Consider the following 24951-nt stretch of genomic DNA (forward strand, 5'->3'; position numbering starts at 1 on the left):
TAACATTTGACTAATTTCAGGTTTACAATGAATAATAAATCTACGAAGTGCAGTTTGTTGAATTGCTTTTTTCAATCCTGGAATTTCTCTATCTGAATAAGTGTTTAAAATTTCTGCTTGAATGCATTCATTTTTAATTTTTTCTAATCTTTTGAAGAAATCAGTTATTGATTCAGAGAAATATTGTTTGATTGTTTCTAATTCTTCATGAATTTGAACTAAATGTTTGGTTTGACCATAAAATTGTTTTAAAACTATTTTTAAATCATGCCAAGATTCAATATCAGATAATTCTAATTCATTAATTACTTCGGTAGATAATTGTGAAACTACATATAAAAAGAGAGTTGGAGTTTGTTGTGGGCTTGCTAATTGAAATGCAGAATTTGTGTTTTGAATGAATGTATTGAGTTCAGATCTTTCCCCAGAAAATGGCTTAATGAATTTGAATAAGAGTGCAGTTGGAAGATTTAAATCATCACCTTCTTCCGAAATATTATCATTATTTGTTGTATGAACAGACATTTTAAAGGATTTATATAGGAATTATATGAGAACAATTACTTGAGAATACGATAATATAGCAAATTGACTTACTTGTCGTCTGTTTATTTGAAGAGAAAAAAAAACTGTGTGTAGCCCCCGATGGTCCGGTGAATCTTCAGACTCAGTAGCACAGTGGGTTGCTTCTGCGTAGACACCCGATGGTCCGGTGGATCTTCAGATCCAGTAACAGAAGTGGAGTAGCAGGGTGGTTTTGGAGGGTTGCGTAGAGGGTACGACCTATGAACAGCTATGCTGAAGTGGAGGAATCCTGGTCCAATACTCTGTGCGTTGACTCCCTATGGTCCGGTGAATCGACTGATTCAGTTACACAGATGGTCCGGTGTTGTCCTCTCACCTAGGCTTCGTCACTTTGGAATTATTTCCAAAATTGTGGCTATCCCAACGCTTTGTCACCAAATTTATGTGTTGTATTCCTCTTTGGAATAATGCACGATGTAGAAGAAAGAATAGCAGGATTGCTGTCACCAGGGCAGCTTTATTAAGGAAAGCTCCGTAAAACTTGATGAGATGAGAAGAAAAGGGTTTGCTGAGGGTAGATGCGATGATGGGTTGAGTTCACTTGTAGTTACACTTAACTTTCACTTATTAGGGTTTTTTAGGAGATGCACTCGTTAAGGAAGAATACGAAATATTATGTAGAACGATATTTATTAAGATTCTCGACGGAAAGATAAGATATGAACTATACGGATCAGATATCTGAACTGATCGGATCAGAGGAAAGATTAGAACTGATTTAATGGCGGTGTGCTGCTTCTTTTATATTGATATGATAAATGCTGCTGTCAGCAGAAAGTAATAATGAATAGGCTTATTGTTATAGGGGTTGCCAACAATATACAGTGAATACATTATGAGGACTGTTTTAGAAGACTGGAGTGGAGGAATAACAGTGGGAGGACGCAGAATCAACAACCTAAGGTACGCAGATGACACCCTGATATTAGCTGCATCTGATGAAGAACTCGAACAGATAATGCAAAAACTTAACATCATAAGTCAACAATACGGATTGAAAATCAATACTAAAAAAACAAAAGTTATGATAATCGACCGAGCTGAAAACAATCAACCAGGAGTCACAAGCATAGCGGGATACGAGGTGGTAAATACTTTTAACTACCTAGGATCGATAATATCGAATAAAGGCGGATGTGAAGGAGAAATAAAACGGCGGATTGCGATGGCTAGGACAGCAACAGTCAAACTGGTGAAAATTTGGAAGGACACCGACATAACTAAAAATACAAAACTTCGTCTGGCGGGTGCATTAATCTTTCCCGTTGCAACATTTGCCTGTGAAACATGGACCATCAAGAAAGCAGATGCAAAGAGGATTAACGCCTTCGAAATGTGGGTCTACAGGAGGATATTGCGAATCCCGTGGACAGCACGACGCACAAATGAGTCTGTCCTTCAAGAACTGAAGATTGATACCAGACTCATCACAAAAATTAATATAAATATTCTGAGGTACTTTGGTCACATCACCAGGAGAAGGGAAGGTATGGAGAGACTGATTATTGAAGGGAAAGTTGAGAGTCGACGATCAAGAGGCAGATCTCCTTCACGGTGGTCTGATCAAATAAAATCTTTCACAGGACTTTCCCTTCCGGAGGCTTCTCACAGAGCTCAGAATAGAGACAAATGGTCGATCACAGTCGAACAAACGTCATGACGTCACCATCTCCTTACGTAGGAGAAAGGACTGAGGAGGAGGAGGATAGAGACCGTCAGACTGATGAAAGGCCAATAAGAAAACAAAATCATTGTTCAGAAACCTAGCAGTAGTGAAAGACTAATCACAATAATGAATAGACTCATCCACCAAAATATACAGTCATAAATTTTCAATGAGCTAGCATTAAGAGTTTTTTAGTAGAATTTTTTTTTAAGTTAGGTAATACTTAATGTTGATTTAGAATATACTCATTGAATGATTTGAAGATTTCTTGTATTTGTTTTGACGTTTATTCATATTCTACATATTCTAAAATGAAGTTTATTTATTAGTATCTCCGACTTAAGCCTATCATCGTAGGATCAACATTGAGCTTTCTCACACCCCGCTAAAAGGAAAATTCACTCAATTCCAGATATTTTAATATCAGCAGGATAGAGCTCGGTAGTATCCGGTCCTTGTGGCCTCTCTAGTCCTAGCCGTCTCTCTGGTACTCGTCCTCGCGGTTCCGATAGTCTTTTGGCCGCCTAGGAATTTCCTCATTGTTCTTGCTGTATCTATAAAAAAACAGTTTTTTGCATTATTGTTATTGCTTTATCTCAAACTCGGGGTCTCTATATTTCTAAATTTTTCAGAAGATTTTCAGAAATAACTCTTTACTTTTTCTTCAAAGGATGGAAATCAGTAAATTGTTTTAAAATCTGACACACATAATCAGGTGAAATATAGCCCAACTATACAGGATGAGTCTTTGCTTGTACATGTCCGATTCCATTCCATTTGCGAGATATAACTAAAAATTAATTTTTTTTTATGGATTTCCAACATCCCATATCTTTTCAACCGAGCCGATTCGGAAAAAATGGTAAAGGCTAAAAGTATTTCCTTTGACGTTAGGAATTGCGATCTGCAAATTTCGAATTCAATTCTACTGATAAGTTTATCGCACAATGAAATTCCACTCATCATAAGGCAATGTTTATTGATCAACCTGTATGACAATGCCAATAATAATTTTTGAATTTTCACTATGAATTGATGATTTGTGGTTATGAATTCGAGATAAAATCATAAAGCACATACAGGGTGATCCAATATTTCCGAAAATAGAGAAAGTCCGGATCTGATTTGTTCGCGATTTCAGAAATATTGAAGGAAGGCGATAGTAAAGTGACTACACTTCAAAATTTGAAATTATTCGGTCGATTAGTTAAAGAGTTATTGAACTATGAAATTTCACTAATAATGTTAACATCACCCTGTTATAGAAAACGGAGATCTTGATACGAGTCCTTCATGATGACTTTTATTTATGCATCCATTTGTCGCATTCCAGGTTCCAGGGATACCTGTATATAGTCTAACTATATAAAAATATTCTCACACAAAAATGTTTGTGAAAATATTAACGGCAAGAGAAAACGAAAAAGCGAGATTCCTTGGATAAAAAAAGTCCTATGAAATTAGACCCACAAACGTTTTGCGATTGATCAACAAAAATCACATGTTTAGAAATTCGGAATGAGATTTAATTCGGTCATAAACAACAGGCAGGAATACCGACAAAGTTAATTCCCATCAAAAAGGAGCCGCATCATAGTCATAAATATCTAGATTGACGCAGAAAGACATGTGCGGTCATCAGGGCTGGTCGGCATCCCTTTGTGCCGACGAAGAAACAACATAAATTTGCCAATTAGGTTCTGGAGATACGAATATACGTCATTTCGTTCCCGTGAAAAAGATAGTGAAATCATCGAACGCCATGCACTACCCATGTCAACCTAGCTTCAGACTTCAAGTGCTATCGAAAGCAATAAGCACAATGCTTTGGCACAGTTCTGGATCAAATTCTGTGGGTTTATATACTTCATACAACCCTTCAAAATACCCTGTATGTATTTGATAATTTTCTGGCTGAATACCTATGACAATTTCGTCGCATAATTATATAAATTCACTTCCAATTTCCGTTGGCACCTTTGCATCCCCCATATTCCTCTATCGCAGCACCACCCCCGAAGACCCGCCACAGTTAATAAACCAGATCCATTTTTCCTGATGGGGGTTGGTATGGCGCGGTAATCTCCAATATATTAAAAATGTTTACACTAAGTAAATAATCCACCTAGGCGGCGGCCTTCGGAGTTATCTCAAGAACATAAAGTGAACGTGAGTCGGATAAGTCTGAAAACCCATTTCGGCGACGTCCCATTTCCGTTAATGTTCGAACACAAATCATTTTTTGTTATACCATCTCATTAAAATTCGGAATCGGAACGGTCTGGAAATCCCCGTGTTTGCCGAACAAAATGCTATTTCCGGCTTTGGAATTAGAGATCCGAGGAGTTTTTCGGCGGGATGGAATTCTGCGGGACCCCGGTTAGCTTTGCCGCGCTAATGCGGGTCTCCTTCTGAGTGCGGACGCGACGATTCGACCCGGGTAAAACGAATGGATTTGGGGAATCCTGCCAGTGCTTAACGAAACGGAATTCGTCACTTTTACGGAGAAATATACAAAAGTATAGGGTGTACCATATTCGATGCTCACTGGAAGCATCTCGGGAACTTTAATTTTCAGAAAAAAATTTGCAAAGGTCCCCACTATCTTTTTCAAAAACACAGATCAGATTAGCAGATCATAAATATCTTGATTATTATTACAACTCTTTATTGTATAAAAGGTTGTACAGGGTGGGAAATAAAGCGAGGTTAGCGGCTATATCTCAGGATCCATTCATCGTAGAGACTTGCGGTAAAAATTTTCATCACTAAAGTGTACAAGACAACACACTGTTTTGAAGTTTATACCTGTACCGCTAGGGGGCGTAATAGCTATCGTCGAGTAGAAAAATGAATTTTACTCGTAAATGTTTCATATGAAGTTGAAGAAAAAATATCATCACTGTAATCCTTGGAAAATTCTCTATCTTTGTGAATTGTCACTTTCGATTTTACGACATCGAATAAGGGTAGGGGGAAGGGAGAAATCTGTCTGATTGAAATGCCCGTAACTTCAGTTTGGCTCAACATTTTTGAGCAAATTAGATCTCGTCTGAAAGATAATATCTCGTTGACTGGGGACAATTTCAAATGTAATGATAGGATTTTCTTGACAGAAACAGAAATTCCATGAAATTTGCATGGAAAAACTTACAGGTCGCAAAGCGATAATTTCAGGCGTTCTGAAGTTATTTATTTATTCATTTATTTATTTATTACAAACGGCAGAGCCAATTTTCCAAGATATACAGCATTATTTATGGCCGAAAGAAGATATTTTTCAACTGATGCACTGCGAAAATCCAAATTGTGTCTTTAGTTTCTTTAGTTTCTGACAAAAACAGAAATCCCATCAAATTTGTATGAAAAAACCTGCAGGTCGCAAAGCGATAACTTCATGCGTTCTGGAGTAATGGCCGGAAGAAGGCACAATAAAGTTTTTCAGTGCAAAGAATATCTTTTTTCGGCCCTAACTCGAGAACGCCTGAAGCTATCGCTTCGCGACCTGCAGGTTTTTCATACAAATTTGATGGGATTTCTGTTTCTGTCAGAACTTCTTCTTCTTCTTCTTGCTTATATGAGCTGGTAGTTCATAAAGGTAGGCGTTTGCCTGTTAATAATTAATCAGCCTCTTCCGACGTAGACGTCCAGCATTCTTTCCAACGTTTCGGTGGTCTTCCCTGGGTTCTCTTCCTCGTGGGTTTGTTCTGCCTTGCTCCTTTCACCAGTCTGTTGTCCGACATTCTCTTTATGTGCTTATTTCAGTATTTTCTCCTCTGCCTCACAAACTTTCCCACGTCTTGAGTCCCGCTTCGTTCCCTTAGTTCCTCGTTTCTCACCCTATCCAGTAAAGTCTTTCCATGTATTCTCCTTATTATCCTCATCTCTGTCGTACTCATCATCTGTGTTGTCCTTGCCGTATCTGGTCTTGTCTCCGCAGCATAAGTAATTATGGGTCGGATGGCTGTCTTATATATTCTAACTTTGCTGTTTATGTTTAGATATTTATTGCGCCATACAATATCCTGAAGACAACCTGATATCCTCGACGCTTTCATTGTTTGATTTCTTACTTCCCGCTTTAGATCTCCGTCGCTAGTGATGTCTGCTCCTAAGTATGTGAACTCTCTCACCTGTTCCACCATACTTCCATCAATCTCCAGTTTACATCTTATGGGTTCTTTAGATGTTACCATACACTTTGTTTTGGTTGTGTTTATGAGCATATTCAATGATTTGGCTTCCTGGTTGAAAGCGTGAAGTATTCTCTGTAGATCGTCTTCTGAGTCAGAAATCAATACGGCGTCATCGGCGTAGGAGACAACATGAAAATACATATTCCCCATCTTGTATCCCGCTGTTCTTGGCAGTTTTTCTGTTATTTCGTCCATAATCATATTAAATATGAGAGGGCTTAGTGAGTCACCTTGTCTTACACCTTTATTCATCTTTATATCACTGGATAGAAGTCCACCTGTTCTGATGTTCGTTGTGCAGTTTTGGTTTATGTCAAGGATAATTTCAATTAGTAAGGGATTAACTCCTTTCTCCCTTATTATATCGACGACATCACAGAGTCGAACCCGGTCGAACGCCCTGGTCATATCCACAAAACACATATAAGCTGGCTTGTTGAATTCTCTAGATTTCTCGGCTATTTGTCTGATAATGAATATTGCGTCGATGGTCGACCTGTTTTTGCGAAATCCCTGTTGTTCCTCTCTCAGTTGTACGGTTTTGCAGAGTTGTTCTGAAATAAATTTGGTGAACGCCTTGAGCACGCTATTAAGTAGGGTGATACTGCGGTAGTTTTCTGGTGATGTTTTTCTCCCTTTTTTGAAAATGGGAATTGTGGTGCTCTTCTTCCATTCGTTCGGGATTCTTCTCTGCTTCAGAATGTGTTCGAAAAGATTTTTTATTTCATTTTGCAGCTTTGCTCCTCCGGATTTTAGCAATTCGTTAGTTTTTCCGTCGGGACCGGGACTTTTTCGATTTTTCAGAGACTTCAAGATATTTTCGATGGCCTCTGTTTCGATGTTGATCTCATCAGTTTCCTCATTGTCTTTTGCTTGAAGGAGATTCTCTTCTCCACTATAGGCTGTTCTGAAGTATTCTTCCCATTCCGTCATCGATATTTTGTTTGTTTCAACAGTGTCTTTTATCTCCAGTTTGTTTCTCCTCAACATTCCCCAAATCTTTCTCTGGCTTCCGTACAAGTCCCTTTCCATTCCCTTCGTGAATCCTTCCCAATAATCTTCCTTGATGTTTCTTATTTTTGCATTCACTCGATTTCGCACTTGGGTATACAGAGTCCAGTTTTCACGGTTTCTGTCACGGATATAATTTATGTAGGCATTTTTCTTCTGGTTTGCTAACTCTTTTATTTCCGGTGTGAACCATGGAGTTTTATTCTCTCGATTGATATCCACTTTTCGTTCTCCTATGGACTCCCGAGCTGCACTAAGGATATTATCCTTCAAAGTTTCCCATTGGTGATCTACATGGTTCATTTCAATAATTGGGTTCTGTTCGATCTTTTCTGTTAGTCGCTTGCAGTATAGTTGTTGTGTGCTTTGATCTTCAAGTGATTCTATATTGAATTTATGAACATATTGAGGCTTGGGTTTTGGCTTACTAGGAAGGGACAGTCGGAGTTTACATAGCACTGTCAGAACTTAAAGACACAATTTGGTTTTTCGCAGTGCATCAGTTGAAGAATATATTCTTGCGGCCATAACTTCAGAACGCCTGAAACTATCGCTTTACGACCTGTAGGTTTTTTCATGCAAATTTGATGGAATTTCTGTTTCTGTTAAGAAAATCCTATCATTACATTTGAAATTTCGGAGTAAAATGAACAAAACAATGAACTTCTGATTTAGCACCCCCTATAGAAAGCAGCAAAATCAAATTTATCATGAATATATTTTGTCCTCAATCAACAAAATATTATCTTTCAGACGAGATCTACTTTGCTCTAAAATGTTGAGCCAAACTGAATTTACAGGCATTTCAATCAGACAGATTTCTCCCTTCCCCCTACCCTTATTTGATGTCGTAAAATCGAAAGTTACAATACAAAAGATGGAGAATTTTCCAAGGATTACTGTGATGACATTTTTTCTTCAACTTCATATGAAACATTTTCGAGTAAAATTCATTTTCCTACTCGACGATAGCTAGTACGCCCCCTAGCGGTAGAGGTATGAACTTCAAAACAATTTCCAGTGTGTTTTCTTGTACACATTATTGGTAATAATTTTTACCGCAAGTCTCTACGATGAGTGGATCCTGAAATATAGTCGCTTCCCTCGCTTATTTGCCCACTCTTTACAATAGTTTCAGTTTGTTAACAAACTGATGTCTTTCTGCCAACCTTGACCTAATAGTCTACAACTTGATATTGTAACAATTTGAGTTTTTCAAGTTCTATATACATAAAAGAAATCTTAACAATAATTTTATTTATTTTTATCATTTATTTACACATGTAGAAAAATAAAGATTTAGTAAAGATACAACATGTATAAATATTTGCTATTAAAAATTTATACGGCTTGTCAAAATTCATGAAACATAAATCTGCAGTATAATACTCAAAAACAAAAGTCGTAGAATTCGTTCAAATCGTATATAGTCTCTTCCAAAACCATTTTTTTTACTTTCCTGGTAAAGGCAGGTAAGTTCAACTTTTTTACATAAGTTGGGTGCTTGTTATACAATTTAAGACAGGTGTAATTAGGACCTTGCTGTGTCTTCCCTATTCTTGCGTGCGGTATAGAAAAATTCTGTTTCTCTCGTGTATTGTAACTATGGAAGTGAGAGTTTTTAGGAGATTTATCTTGATGTTGGTGAACATATTTGACGCATGTGAGTATGAAAACAGATGTAGCCGTAATAATCGTGTACTAATCTGTTTCTAATTATTGCTTTTGTAATGGAATTGAATGAATGTGTTCAATAGATTGTAGAATAGTTATTTATAATACAAGTGCAGAAGGCATTGATATTCTTCCACGAGTTCAAAATTCAAAAACGAGCCACGAAGTGGCGAGTTTTTGAATGAACGAGTGGTAGAATGAGCCTTCTGTACGAGTATTATACATTATTTTCTCTAATCCATTGCATTTTTATTGAAATTAATGAAATATTTTCATAAATATCATTTAGTGATTTTTACATTGAAAAATGTTGGTTGGCAGAACTGATTTCTTTAAGGCAAATTTCAAATGAATTGACAGATAAAGCCGTGGCGGAAAGTTCGGAGTACTAATAAAATATAAACATGAAAACTGTGCGTTTCTGATATATTCTCGCACGATTTTGTTCTACAAGATGTGGAAGAATGAACGGAATAACCACAGAATTAGAGAAACAGAGTTCAATCCTATGATAAAGCTACAAAAAATTGCCCCGGGTGAGGATCGAACTCACGACCTTAAGATTATGAGACTTACGCGCTGCCTGCTGCGCCACCGAGGCCATGTTGATTTAGTGATACAAGATATGTCAAATCCTTCAGTTAATTTAGGTAAATCGAATTTTTAAATCTCCATCAAAATTTTTCAGTCTGCATTTTCTTTCGATCATGCAAACAACGAGAATGCTTGAACTCTAGTTATCAAGTGAAAAAACTGGTTGCAATAAGAATGATGAAAACAATTGAGAAAAGCTCTAAAATTGAATGTTATCTGTGATCATCATTGTTGCTACTGATGTTGCTGTCTGAGTTGAAAATATTCCAAGGAATTTTCTGTATTTTTTATATTTCTGTTTTTTTTTTTTGAGTGCTCCTCTGATAGCCTGGTAGATAGCGTCGTGGGCTGTAGATCTCTCACACTGAGAGAAATCTTTATTTTTTTATTAATAAAGCACTTATTTGCGGGTTATATAGGTAGTCACAACTATTACAGCAGATTTATATTTGATATATTCATTAATAGTTAAATGATGCATTCAATAGAGAATAAAATATTTGTTTACAAGGTATTTAATAATATTTAATATATTTCGGTGATAAATAATTTACATGAACTTACGTTATCTCCACAAATAACAAAAATTTAGTGTCAACAAATTTTCAACTGGTAGTTAACGAACATTTGCTATGTATGAATAAACTCTTACAAGAATTCAATAATTTATTCACTCAGAATATAAGATTTATTGATAATTAATAAATCAACATAATTCTAGCGATCGAATCTGTGGAAAAGTTTAAGGACACATCCTTCAAAGAGAAGCGCATCTCCTTGAAGGATTTGTCCTGAAACTGTTAAACTCAAAAAGGAAAATAGCAGAAAATATATACTCACATATTAAAATCTGTACCAGCTAAATACCTTTTAATACTAAGCTCAAAAGAACCAAAACCGCGGAAACCTCACTGAAAAACTATTATAGGAAAAATTTGTGAGATGTGCAGGTATTCTCAAAGTGAAATTATTAAACGCTCTTGTCTGACGATCGGCATCTTCAAGAAACCGCAGATTGCAATATAAATACTAAAGTTCCCGATTCCAGAACAGAATTGATGAACTTTGTTTGCAGATGATACTATGATATATGTTTCTGGATATGATGTTGAAATTTTGTTCAAATTAATTATTGAGGATTTGGATAGGTTGTTCATTTGCTTTGCGACAATAACTTGAAAGTCAATATAAAAAAATCGAATTATATGATAATCGGCATTGAATATAGGACACGTAGTAGTGACATAAGTAATTTCAGAATTAATATTGATAAAGATGAAATAGAGAGGGTAACTTAAATGAAATACTTAGGATTGATATTAGACGAGAATTTAAAGTTCCAGTTTCACGTGGATTATATTGCAAATAAAATGTTCAAAAAAGTCGGTTTAATATCAAGAATAAGGGGTAAAATTGATATGAATACGTCACTGATGTTGTTTAGATCATTGGTACCTACTCATGTGGATTATTGCGCGTCAAAATTGTTTAATTTGAATAAAGGAAGCATAGATAAGTTACAAAAAGTACAAAATAGAGGTTTGGGAATTATTTTGAAATGTAATAAAAGAACTCCAATAAGAAATATGATAAATTGTTTGAAACTGATGGGTGTCAATCAAAGAATTATTTAGATTTAATATTCAAAGCAAGGAATGAAATGTTTCCTGAATATTTGAGTGAAAACCTAAAATTTGCTGATGAGATACAAAATTATATTACACGACGCGACGTCGAGATGATTTTTACATAGAAAAAGTTATTACTACATTAATGAATAAATCCACATTTAGCAGGGGATTAGTTATCTTCAATAAACTACCTAAAAAGATCAAATATTGGAATAATTATAGAGAATTTAAAAAATGTTTAATGAGTTATATTTATGAAGAATTTAATTGAGTTAGTGGACTAGATTTGTATTGTTTTCAATAGTCGAGTGCTAAATAAAGTTTATTTTTATATTATTATTTTTACCTGGATATGTTTAGACTTTAACTGTCCTTCAATGATCTATATTCATCTGTTTCAATTTACCGCTTTTGTAATGAAATTGAATGTATGAGTTCAGTGAGTTATAGAATGATAGAGCTACAAAAAATTGCCCCGGGTGAGGATCGAACTCACGACCTTAAGATTATGAGACTTACGCGCTGCCTGCTGCGCCACCGAGGCCACGTAGATTATGTCACACGGAATATGTCATGTTGGGAGATCGGGCTATGAAAGACTTATAAAGATAGCACGAGATCGAAAACCCACTGGAAGGAGAGACGAAGGAAGACCAAGAAAAAGGTGGCTGGAGAGCTGGATATTCACCTCGGTAGAGACACCGTGAAGAAGAACAGGTTACGACCTAAATAAAAGAGGATGAAGAAGAAGAAGAATATGTCAAATCCTTCAATTAATATAGGTAAATCGAATTTTTAGTTCCCCATCAAATATATTTCGGCTGCATTTTCTTTCGATTATGCAAAAAACGAGACTCCTTGAACCCTGGTTATCAAGTGAAAAAACTATATAGTTGAAATCAGATTGAATTAAAAAATATTGAAAAGCTCTAATTTGATCAGGAGTTTTTAAGTGCTCGTCATTCATGAGCTGCTGTACTAGTTCAGCACAGAACTGATTATAGATTGAGATGTCATTTATCATCATGTTATTATTGTTGGTCAGCTTATAGAATTTATAATTTTATTTCGGATGTCCTACTTTTTTCATGATAAATTCGCTGATGCGTTTGACGTGTATAGATACTATAGTATATTAGGTAACACCAATATAGATGATTATGAATAAATAAGAAAAAACCTGACTTCAGGTTAAGTTATTTCTACCAAAATATTTTATTTTCTGCGACAATTGTTTCGCCACACTGTGGCTTCATCATCTACATTTTTTGACTATAGCTTAGTGCTAATTACTTTGTTCTTATATTATTTATGATGAATTTCCGCTCACTCTGCACATGGGTCAGCCGTTTTGCACTTTTTGTTTGGAATTATATCATTATGAATGTAGCAATCCATTTACCTATAGGATATTCATTTTTCATTTGTTTAGAATAAGTATATTATTTTGATTTCTGTATGAATGTATTGTGTTTTGTATATCGCATACTGGCTTACGCCCCAGCGATCATGTTTATAACTGCTTTTTCAGAATTAGCTATCATTATTATTAAGGACCGAATTCATCAAATCATTTTATTTATTGATTTGTTTCAATTTTCCAGGTGGTAATGGGTAGTATATTTGTGCACCGAGAACAGGATTTCACGAATCTTGCATCGAAAAATTAATGTTTGACCTTTTTGAAAAATCGAGTATTTCAAATAATTATTCTACTTTAATTGAAAAATTGTTTTGAAACCAACGTTGGTTTTGATTTTAATCGGGCATTCAATGCTCCATACTAATCTGTTTCTAATTAGATAATCATTATTGCTTTTGTAATGAAATTGAATGAATGTGTTCAATAGATTTTAGTAACAGAGTTTAATCCTACAAAAAATTGCCCCGGGTGAGGATCGAACTCACGACCTTAAGATTATGAGACTTACGCGCTGCCTGCTGCGCCACCGAGGCCATGTTGATTAAGTGATACAAGATATCTTAAATCCTTCAGTAAATTTAGGTAAATCGAATGTTTAAATCTCCATCAAAATATTTAAGCCTGCATTTTTTTTCGATAATGCAAAAAACGAGATTCCTTGAACTCTAGTTATCAAGTGAAAAAACTGGTTGCAATAAGAATGATGAAAACAATTGAGAAAAGCTCTAAAATTGAATGTTATTTATTACCATTGTCTCCACTAATGTTGGTGTCTGAGTTGAAAATATTCCAAAGAATTTGCTGCATTTTTTTTTTTTTTTTGAGTGTTCCTCTGATAGCCTGGTAGATAGTGTTGTGGGCTGTAGATCTCTCACACTGAAAGAAATCCATATTTCTTCATTAATAAAGAACTTATTTGCAGGTTATTTATTCACAAAACTATTACAGCATATTTATATTTGATATATTCATTAATAGTTAAATTATGCATTAAAAAAAGTTTATTAATAGAGAATATAATATTTGTTTACAAGGTATTTAATAATATTTAATATATTTCAGTGATAAATAATTTATATGAACAAACGTTATCTCCACAAATAACAAAAATTCAGTATCAACAAATTTTCAAATGGTAGTTAACGAACATTTGCTATTTATGAATAAACTCTTACAAGAATTCAATAATTTATTCACTCAGAATATGTGATTTATTAATAATTATCCAACTAACATCATTCTAGCGATCCAATATGTGGAAAAGTTTGAAGACACATCCTTCAAAGAGAAGCGCATCTCCTTGAAGGATCTGTCCTTGAACTTTTCCTTTGATTTGAATTTCCTTTTTAAACATAAAATCTGTGTTACCATGGGCTTATTGAACGCCGCTTAGCACATCTGTACTGAATTTTGGGTTTAGATCGTTTGTACCTGCTTAGTTATTAGTGGTGTTGGCAGAACAGATGTAATCAAGATGACTAGGTTTCAAACCCGTACCCTCAATATGAACTCTAGAAAATTACTTAGTTTGACAAACGGTTCTTCTCAGACCCTAACAATCGGATAATAGAAACAACCGAAATAATTATCTAAGAAATACGTTTACCATTACTGAATTTAAATATTATTTTTATTCAGCATGAATATAAATTACATATAAATAAGGTTTATTAATTATTACTCAATGATATATTAACCTCAACTATATTTATTTCCTTAAAATGGATATTTCTTCAGCATTACTAATATAAGTTATGCGTAAATAAATGAAGTGTAATAATAAATGATGATTATTAGTGGTATTTCAAATAAATTATTCCTTTTCATGAAACTAATATTTGTTTGTCCATATATTCAATGAATGATTCATTAACTATACTGAATTTTCGTAAGTAATATCATAAGGGCATCTAATTTTTCTGTTTTTTCGATTTTTTTCCAAGGAAAAATTAGATGCCCGAATGGTATTTGACAAGACTATTTCCTGAGTAACAGATTATTCTGCATGCATTACCTATGTATAGGTATTAATTTGAAAACTGAAAAACAGATACTCAATTTTATTTCATCCAAAATACTACAAATTTAATTATTTATGGTACAATTAAAATATAAATTGCAATGTTGGTACACGGTAGGGGTATTGTTTGAAACTTTTGTTGATTCATTGAAGATGTGGGGTGTAGGTACATCATTAATGTAATCTGTTGAGTGAGAAGCGGGAGGAGTGACTGCAGGATCTTCTGTTTTCTGCTTTTTAGCTGGAGGTTCTGAGGCGTTACTTCTAAGGGTGTTTATGATGTTGGAGTAGTGCTCATTATCCATTTGCAGATAAGGTTTAATTGAGTTGGCTGAACTGTGGCCAGTAATTTTAATTAATTGTTGTTCACCTACCCCTGCTTTAGCTAAGTTACTGACTGCTATCGACCGCATAGAGTGGTTTGTTATTTTTATTCCTTTTGTATTCAATCCTGCCCTTTCTGCCGCTTCTTTAGTCCCTTTCGAAAGTTCATTTTTTCCCACTGGAGTGTTTTTGTACCATCCACTTGAAAGTTCTTTGTTCCATGATGGGTTAATCGTTAAGAATAATCTATCAGTTGTTATTCTAGATGAACTTTTAACCATCAGAATTTTAAATAGGCGGACTGGACAAAAGGTTGGGTTCTTCGTGTTAGGGACCAGCCATTTACTATCGGACATGTTTTTTTCTCCACCCTGTGCCGTTTTATTGAAGAGAGGATTATATTCTACTCTTCCTAAAAAGTTGGATTTTTGAAAATCAGTTATTCAAAAAAATGTGTATTCTACCTGTTTTTATCCCAGATCCCAATCCCAATCGCCAGATCAATATTAGACAAAGAATCGCATTTTCACGATATAAGCTGACTAACTAGCACTTGACAATGAAATCAAAAAAAATTGTTGAGCGTCGTTTTCTGGTGTCCTTGGAGATTATAATTACGTTTGTTTTCAAAGGTATTGTAATTTTTGGTGACAACAACTGTCAAGTTTTGCCGCGGGTAAACGCGAATAAACTGCTGACAGGTCCTGCCAAACAGTTTTTCCACCTAGAAACCATTTGTAATTCAAAATTGCGTGTTTCTGATTGGTGCAAATTACGACGAGGGAAATAGTCGATAATATCAAATAAACACTTCACTCAGTGCAAAAGAACGGAACTGCTTGCAACATAACCAAAGTGTCAAACTGAAAATTCTATCACTGTTACGAGATTGAAACACCGCACTCTTCTGAATCTGATAGACTGAGAATGACTTGACAAACTCTCTAGTTCATAATTCCAGGGCTGGTGAAAAGATGATGGTGTAAAATTACCTATACGTATTGATAAATGTACAAACCTTCAAAGAACACATGCCAAAAAGGTGATAAATACTCGAATTGGTCATAATTTGTTGTCTGGAACTTCATTCATTGTATCAATCACGTATTGACAATCAACATATATTTTATTTTTCATGTGAATCCATTTGATTTCTATCGCATGGTTTAGGTATTTAAGGTATCGGATCCTAAGTGGAATCAGTTGAACTATCAAGATGAAGCTAACTCCATTTGTCATCTTATTGTTTGTTCTTGTTGCAGCGGTAAGTTTGTGAATGAAATTCTATAAACTGATTTTTCCTACAACTGCTACGAAAATTAGCGTTTTCTTCATAGCTTACTTATTTTATAGCTTACTTATTTCAAAACTATGTATTGCTTACTTATTTCATAACTTACTTATTTCATAACTTACTTATTTCATAGCTTACTTATTTCAAAACTATGTATTGCTTACTTATTTCATAGCTTACTTATTTCAAAACTATGTATTGCTCATATTACCACACCTCGCTTGGTAGACCAATGAAATTGGGCTTTTGAGAAGTCGTATATTCTATTGAAATGCAAGCAATGAACAGATACTGTCAACGGAAGCCATTTTGAATTGAATTAGGTACATAACTTGAATAATTTAAATTTATGCACTTGTGAGAGAAGTATAGTGTGCAACATGTGGAGAAAGTCCAACTTCACTCACGAGTGTGTTTGCGGCACTCGCCTTTGAGGCTCGTGCCACAAACGTCCACACTCGTGAGAAAGATTGCACTTTCACCACTTGTTGTACAAGTATGGTCTAGTTTTTATTTGAAGACAGTCAATCTATAGCAAATCAAGGAATGAATTGAAGACTCCATTCTTGATATATTCGTTTCTTGATGATAACTGTTGATGGCTTTCTATAGCCTCAGGATAAAAATTGGTCACTTCTAATTCATTTGGTTCATTTTGATGACATTTTCTTAATTACAGTGCACCGTTGCTTCCCAAAGTACATCTACAGTAGTCAAAAATAATAAAGCGTTGGGAATTAAAACTATTGATGCACTTTTGAAGGTAAATATTTCACATTTTACATATATTTGAGACGCTGAAATTTATTCATGAACTTGTTGATCAATAATAATCATTCATTATTCAATTAATAATAATTGATGATCTAATAGGTTGAATTCTAGTTTGACGCAGTATAATTTTAAGTAGGTATAAATATTTAATTTTTATCATATGAAGAAATTTTAACATAAGAATTTGTCCTTTCTACCTAGGTACCTCATAATATTTAATTTTTCGAAGATTGTGATTCATTTCAAATAATTAATATTTTTAAGTTAGGAATGATTGTGATCTATACATATACAGGGTCTTTCACGAGGAACCTCACCCATATTTATACGGGAAACTACTGAACGTATTTTCATGAAATTCAGCCCTTATAAGTATTTCACGATGCTGATGAAATCTAAAATATTTTCAAGGCATGAGCACCTCCGGTTTTTCCGGAAATGACGTCAACTTCCGTTTTTCAAATTAGAACACCATTTTTTTATTGCAGAAATAGATTCCTTAGAAAATTTCAAGTTATTTTGATGTAACATTTTTCAGTTTTGGTTGGAAAATTCTCTCTGAGCGGGAAAATTCGAAAAAAAAAATCGAAAATAGAACTCCGCTGAAACAAGAATAACTTCGAGGTTTTTGGATGGAAAATTTTCATTTTTGGGATTTTTCAAGTTGTAAGATTGATGTATCCACTTTAAAAATCGAAATCGCGATTCATGATACAGGGGGTGAAAAAATCGCTTTCAAAGTTAGGGATGACAAAATCGTGAAAAATCAATTTTTTCAAATTAGAACCCCATTTTTTTATGGCAGATATTGAATCTACGTTAAAAAATAATGTGAGTGTATGCATCATACCCTTGCCCTAAAATGGATATTTTCTGAGTTATTCACCAAAAACTGTTTCTCGTCTTGAATTTTCAGCTATTTCTTTTCCCTTCACGCCAAAAAGATGAAATTTTCAGAAACTGTTATTTGAACCATGCTGTAGATTTTTCACCCCTTCTTGAAACCGACTTCAAGTTACTATTAGGAGAACCATGGCAAACTCTCGCAGTTATAACTAGAGAAGATGCTCAAAGTTTTGACCGTTAATTTCTAGACATTTATTTATACGTCTCAGGAATGCTTCGTGCGTTGCTCTTCTTATTTCATCGGGAGGAAGAGATCTGCAAAAGTGTTTAAAAACCAAATTGAGTTTCAAAACTATGAATCTAAAAATCTAAACAAACCTGAACGCATTTCTGACTCGTTCCTGAAAATTTCATCTTTTAAGCGTGAAGGGAAAAGGAATAGCTGAACATTCAAGACGAAAAACAGTTTTTTGTGAATAACTCAGAAAATATCCATTTTAGGACAAGGGTGTGATGCATACACTCACATTATTTTTTAACGTAGATTCAATATCTGCCATAAAAAATGGGGTTCTAATTTGAAAAAATTGATTTTTCACGATTTTGTCATCCCTAACTTTGAAAGCGATTTTTTCACCCCCTGTATCATGAATCGCGATTTCAATTTTTAAAGTGGATACATCAATCTTACATCTTGAAAAATCCCAAAAATGAAAATTTTCCATCCAAAAACCTCGAAGTTATTCTTGTTTCAGCGGAGTTCTATTTTCGATTTTTTTTTTCGAATTTTCCCGCTCAGAGAGAATTTTCCAACCAAAACTGAAAAATGTTACATCAAAATAACTTGAAATTTTCTAAGGAATCTACTTCTGCAATAAAAAAATGGTGTTCTAATTTGAAAAACGGAAGTTGACGTCATTTCCGGAAAAACCGGAGGTGCTCATGCCTTGAAAATATTTTAGATTTCATCAGCATCGTGAAATACTTATAAGGGCTGAATTTCATGAAAATACGTTCAGTAGTTTCCCGTATAAATATGGGTGAGGTTCCCCGTGAAAGACCCTGTATAGAATAAGATTAAAATAACACAATAGTAATTTACGTAACAAGTCCGGAAAATAGGGTTTTTTTGGACGAATAGACAATCGCTTACGCTCGTCCTGGAAGTCTGTGAGTTCAAAAAAACCATTTTCGGGCGTGTTGCGTACAATATTTTTTCGGCAACCATGTAAAATAACACTATCGCTGCTGCTTTCCATATTTTATTGCGATTGCGATAAAAAAACATGCAAATTTTTGACAACTAATTTCATATAAACTGTCAGCCGTTATCTCGGTTGCTATGGATTCTATGATTCTTTTCCGGCCTAGTCCAGGAAATGCTACTTTCTCAGAGAAAAAGCGTCCGGAAAGTGAGCACTTCCCGGACGGTTGCCGAAAAAAATCATTTTTCGTCTGCCTACTGTAGGTATGTATCGCGTGTCTCAAATTCGTTGTATAGTGAGCGGTTTTCAGAACCCCTTAGAGCTAGAAAAAATAAATTTCACATTGTCGGGTTTGATTTTTGAGAGAATTGATTAAGTGGAAACCGCAACGTTATAATTTTAACTGTTTTCAATTTATAAGTGAGAATTGGAAAATGGCATGAAATGAAAAGTTCCCATAATTTCTTTATTATTAGTGTTATTAAAATGAAACCAGAACATATTGTTAGTAGAATCCATTGGTGTAATCATTTATTCGTTATTGCCATAACTACTCTAGGTACTAAAAAAAGTGCCTGTAGGATGTTTTTGTTTCTAATTAATAGCACCAATAATAAAGAAGTTAGGAGAACTGTTCATTCCACGCCATTTTCCAACTTTCTCTTATAGCTTCAAAAAAGTTGAATGTATAATGTTGTGGTTTTCACCTAATTTTTTCTCTCGAAAATTGATCCCGAAAATGTGCCATTCATTTTTTTTCTAACTCAAAGGGATTCTGAGATCCCTTCAGTAGAGAATAAATTTGGCACACCCGATACATGCCAGTAAACAGCTATATATTTTTCCTGAATAATGCTTTCTTCTGTTAATATGGAATTTGTGTTTTTCAGAGTCAAAAACAGAAGCCTTCCGTCATAACAGAAGTCGGAGATTTCTTGGATTGAGAGCTACAGGATACTGACAATAATATTACAAAATTGTGCAAGAAGGGATATGATATGCAATAATACCAAATGATAGAATGAATTTTTTTTTTAACCATGCTCCCTAAATACTGATGAACTTAAGCAGATTTTGGCTGAAGTATAACAGTAAAATTGAAACCGAATCGGCAAGTGCACGGATTTGGTGTCAATAAATTTTGAACGCTCTTTCATGCTCCTGAAGGATTTTGAATTGTTCAAGTTCATGATCTTGTGATAAAAACCCTGTACATTTTTGGTCCAAACCACAAATAGTCCTACACGTATTTGCAGAATCGAAACTTGAAAAGGTTTTCTTGAAAAAAAAAAAATTTCTGCCGAAATATTCAAAAAAATGTGCGTCCCCATGGCCATAATTTTTTTCATAAGAATCCCATCAACTCATGAACCGTTAAGTTTTAAGCAAGTTTTCACCAATGGTATATTGCTGAAATTGTCATCAGAAAAGCTATCTGATGCGATAATATACTGGCTGTGCCATTTAAAATAAGGAAGTAGTAGTCTGTTTCTGGTATAACCGGAAGTTGTAGAGATCTGAAAATATTTTAAGGAGAAAGATCATTGTCTCAAACCACAAAAAGCAAATTTTCAGCAAAAAATTATGATTAGTTTTCCATAAACGTCTAATAGGCCATTGCGGTGAATCACCTGGTACATGTTGATACACTTTGAAAAAAAACAGTTTTTACTTATAACTCTAGTATTATTACGTTCATTGTTTTAATTTTCAGATATTGAAGTAATTTTCCACTTTAAAGTGAAATAATAATCCAGTGGAAAAAATTCAATCATAAATTCTCGGAATTATTATAAAAACTACAAGCTTCAAATTGTTTTTTTTCTTCAAAAGTCCGATACGAACATTTTCAACGAAAACAGTCATTTTATAAACCGCTAAATATTCAGAATTTTTTTCGATTCTTCAATTTCATCAAGTAGTGAATTTTAGCGTGGCAGATCCGGGAAATAGTATTTTTAATATGAAATTTTCGATTCGTTTTGAATATTCTTCCGAAGTTGCGGAAGGTAATTACAATATTTTTCGACTATTCGTAAAAAATTAAACCCAATATTTCATTTTCTTCGTGGCAACTTTTGTAAATTTTGAGCTAGGAGAATGATTAATATTTTGACGGAATCAATGCACTCAGAGCATAAGTTAACCATTTTACGGAAAAATTATCAGGCTCCGCTATGTATGTGAGGTATATATGGAAGGAGGAATTGCTGAGTTGTCATACTGATGATTCCATCAGTGTTCCCGGGACGAAACAACGCAATACTCAGGAGCGCCTTCAAAATTGGCTGAGAACTCCTTGCCAAACTCTTAAGAGGGATTAAGTGGTTTTTCGCGTATCAATCAAACTTCGGTACCCATTTTTTTGCCCTCTGGCGCTCCTGCGATGACCAAACTCTAAACAGTGTACGGAATTGTATATTAACTTCTTGTTCTTCCGTTTTTAGAAGCAAATAAGGAGAGGACAGCACTGTACGATCACTTTCACGAAATTATTGTTTTACTTCTTTTGTAATGATTTTTGGTATTTTTTTTCACGAATATTTTAAAATATATCAGTGTACAAAGTACAAATCATCAATTTTTTTGCGAAAGAAAAAGTTACCAACGTTAGTTTTTATTTTTCATTCGAAAATTAAAGATATTTACTTACTCTCATGTGAATTAATGTTTGAGGAAATTATGTGAAGTATCTCATTCCGACCTGGTCTCTAATACGTCTTTTACAATTCCAGGGTTAGAAAAAAGTTGAGTGTAAAGTTATATGATGGATGAGAAATTATTTTTGTATACCTACTGATAGACGGTTTTTCAAAAACATATGCCAAAAAAGTGATAAATAATCGAATTGGCCATAATTTGTTGATTAAAAACCCAATTATTGTATCAATCACGTCTTGAAAATTAGCCTATGTTTATTTTTCATGTGAATCCAATTGATTTATTTTGCATGATTTGGGTATACATATAAGAAATCGGATCTCATGTGGAATCAGTTAAACTATGAAGATGAAGCTAACTCCATTTATCATCTTATTGCTTGTTCTTCTTGCAGTGGTAAGTTTCTCCATAAAATTCTATAAACTGATTTTTATTGTCATTTGATTTGTTTTCAATTGATTTTTTTTAATTACAGTGCACTGTTGCTTCCCAAGGTACATCTAAGGTAGTTGAAAATAAAACACAGCGGGGAATTTTAACTATTGGTGGAATTTTGAAGGTGAATAAAAGACATATTACACTGAAACAATTTAAAACGATTGGATTTAAATGGCCGGAATTCATTTATGAATTAGTTGATTATATAGAATTATTCAATATTCAATTATAAAATCTGACATATCGAAAAATATTTTATCTTACGAGAATTCATTCGATTCAAAATAGTATTCAGTGGAATGATAAAAAAAAAAATCAATCGGACACTATAGACCTCGAGGTACAGTATGTTTCAAGTAAGCAAGTCACATTTATCAAACAAAATTTTGATTATGTCCATTTGATGGTTATCCAAATATGGTGAAAGTACGTTGTTATTTAATGTAAAAGATTTGACACAATCACAAGTAAATCAGGAGTTTATTAGTTCATTGGATTGTCAATATGAATTACATAGGAGTCATAGGACAGACGTTCATTCAAAACTAGATGTAACGAGCATCGAATAGCTCTTACCAAAAATATGCGATCCTCCATCTTTGCAACACATCGTATAGATAATAATACCCTTTTCCCTCAAATGACAACATGAAAACAAGAAGCAAAAAGCAGGAGACTCCATTATCTGAAAAACATTGAAATTAACAAGTTTGTCAAAAGAAATAGTTTCTGAATTATGAATGAACAATTGGACAAACAGAACTGTTTCCTTTGTCTCTACCGAATTTTATAGTTCCTTTTTGGTTTTTCCTATCAACTTTTTGTAACCGAACTCTTCGTGTACCGAAGGATAAATATTTTCCCAGAGGAGAAAGGACAAAAATAATGTTTGGTGTTGCCAGAACTATCGAATGATCAACAGAAGTTAGGAATATTACAATAGTGCCAACTTCCAACGAAAATAGGCAGTGCCTTACGAGTCTTCATTTTTAATTTTATAAAAACCGGATTTTTAGTTCGGAAAGTTATATCACCCATACATATTTATTCTTCAATGGAAAGTGATTTAATCTTCGTTTTTCCATCCCAAAAATATTAATTAATAAGAACTTTTACAATGACAAACTCTCCAAAGATAATAATAGTGAAAACCCCACTCAAATCGATGGTCTCTAGAGTGAACCATTGCTCATTTATTTTTGAACTGATCGCCGAAACGGTATAGACCCCTCCCAAATAAGCTATACTTTTTAGTAAAGAAAAAATGTGCCTATAGAATAAATGTAAAATAACACAAATATAAGTTTTCGTCTGTTCAAATGTACACGCCAGTATGCAGGTATAGCTCTATATATTTCTCATGAAAAATGCTTTCTTCTGGTGTTATGATTCCTTTCAGATTCAAAAGCAGAAACCTTCGGTACAATCGTAGCAGGAGACAGTGTCTGGTGGTTACAGCGTAGCGACAATAATATGACAAAATTATGCAGGAAGGAATATGATATGAAATAATATTAAATGATTAAATGAAAATTATTTTTATCCAAACTCATTATATCCTCAGGTATAAGTTTTTTTTGGCTGAAAGTGTATATAACGATCAAATAAAAACAAAATCGGCAATTGTTATCACTCGTTCATCCTTCTACATATTGGTAAAGGCTGGTTCATTTAAAATTAGCATGTTTGATCGCCCATAATTAGAAAACTAATGAATATTTTTGTGCAATTCCATGCAGGAGGGTCTCAGAATTATTGAAAAATGGTTCTTGTCAATGGGGCTAAACATTAACCCATTCAAGACTACAGTAATCCCATTCATGGAAATTTCCAGCTATGAAATCCCTCTCTCTTAACTCTCTCTAAACGGAGTCATCATAGAGTAGAAAACTGAAGTCCAATATCTTGGAAATAACCCTAGACAGTAAGCTTTTGTGGAAGAAGGTTACTGCTAGCAAAGAAACAAAGGCCTTGAATGCTGGATATTTGGAATTTTACCTGGATGTTTTGTTTTGACAGTGGTGACCATGAGGATTATATGAATAATATAAATTGTTTTATAACTGGGTTGCTAAATTGATACCTTTTCTGCAGATAATTGGAATAATGTGTTCACAGCTCAAATGATGAATTTTAAAAATTCATGGAGTATGACCGAAGTTATATGATATCAAGATATATGAAAAAGATCTGTTAACAAAGTCTTGGCATTGCATGTATAGTTTATTTATATTATATTTTGAAATTAAGTATTGTTATATCTGTTTTTTGTTCTTCAATGAATCCAAAAATCTAATAAATTCTAATTGCTCTAAAGAATTCTTACTGAGTATTTAATCGAAAAATATATTCAGAAGAGAATATTTAAGAATTTCTTCACCTCTTAACCACTTAAAAATAATAACAGAATGCACTAAAATTTTAAAATTCACAAATTCAAAATAATTTCATGCAAAAATGCTTTTAGTGAGTGAGTCAGGGCTGTTATGGGAAAAATACTTTATGTATTTCAATAGTAAATAGTATGAAAGCATTTCAATAAAAAATAGAAAATTTGAGTGTACAAATAGTATCTACATCTATATTTTTCATACGAGTTTAATCAATCA

At 34.0% G+C, this 24951-nt stretch overlaps 2 long non-coding RNA genes and 3 other non-coding genes across 5 annotated transcripts; 2 read left to right on the forward strand and 3 right to left on the reverse strand.

Moving 5' to 3' along the window:
• Positions 1-9660: 9660 nt before the first annotated feature.
• Positions 9661-9733, reverse strand: Trnam-cau. The gene has a single exon. It is a non-coding gene; the product is annotated as a tRNA-Met (tRNA).
• A 2095-nt stretch (positions 9734-11828) lies between these two features.
• Positions 11829-11901, reverse strand: Trnam-cau. The gene has a single exon. It is a non-coding gene; the product is annotated as a tRNA-Met (tRNA).
• A 1339-nt stretch (positions 11902-13240) lies between these two features.
• Positions 13241-13313, reverse strand: Trnam-cau. The gene has a single exon. It is a non-coding gene; the product is annotated as a tRNA-Met (tRNA).
• A 2934-nt stretch (positions 13314-16247) lies between these two features.
• Positions 16248-20260, forward strand: LOC123683228. Its single transcript, XR_006747961.1, has 3 exons — positions 16248-16388; positions 17098-17181; positions 20134-20260. It is a non-coding gene; the product is annotated as an uncharacterized LOC123683228 (long non-coding RNA).
• Positions 20261-22242: 1982 nt separating this feature from the next.
• LOC123683229 lies at positions 22243-23957 on the forward strand. Its single transcript, XR_006747962.1, has 3 exons — positions 22243-22300; positions 22380-22463; positions 23742-23957. It is a non-coding gene; the product is annotated as an uncharacterized LOC123683229 (long non-coding RNA).
• Positions 23958-24951: the final 994 nt, after the last annotated feature.

This window comes from Harmonia axyridis, chromosome 6 (genome assembly GCF_914767665.1).
Source record: "Harmonia axyridis chromosome 6, icHarAxyr1.1, whole genome shotgun sequence".
In the NCBI taxonomy this organism is placed as follows: domain Eukaryota; kingdom Metazoa; phylum Arthropoda; class Insecta; order Coleoptera; family Coccinellidae; genus Harmonia; species Harmonia axyridis.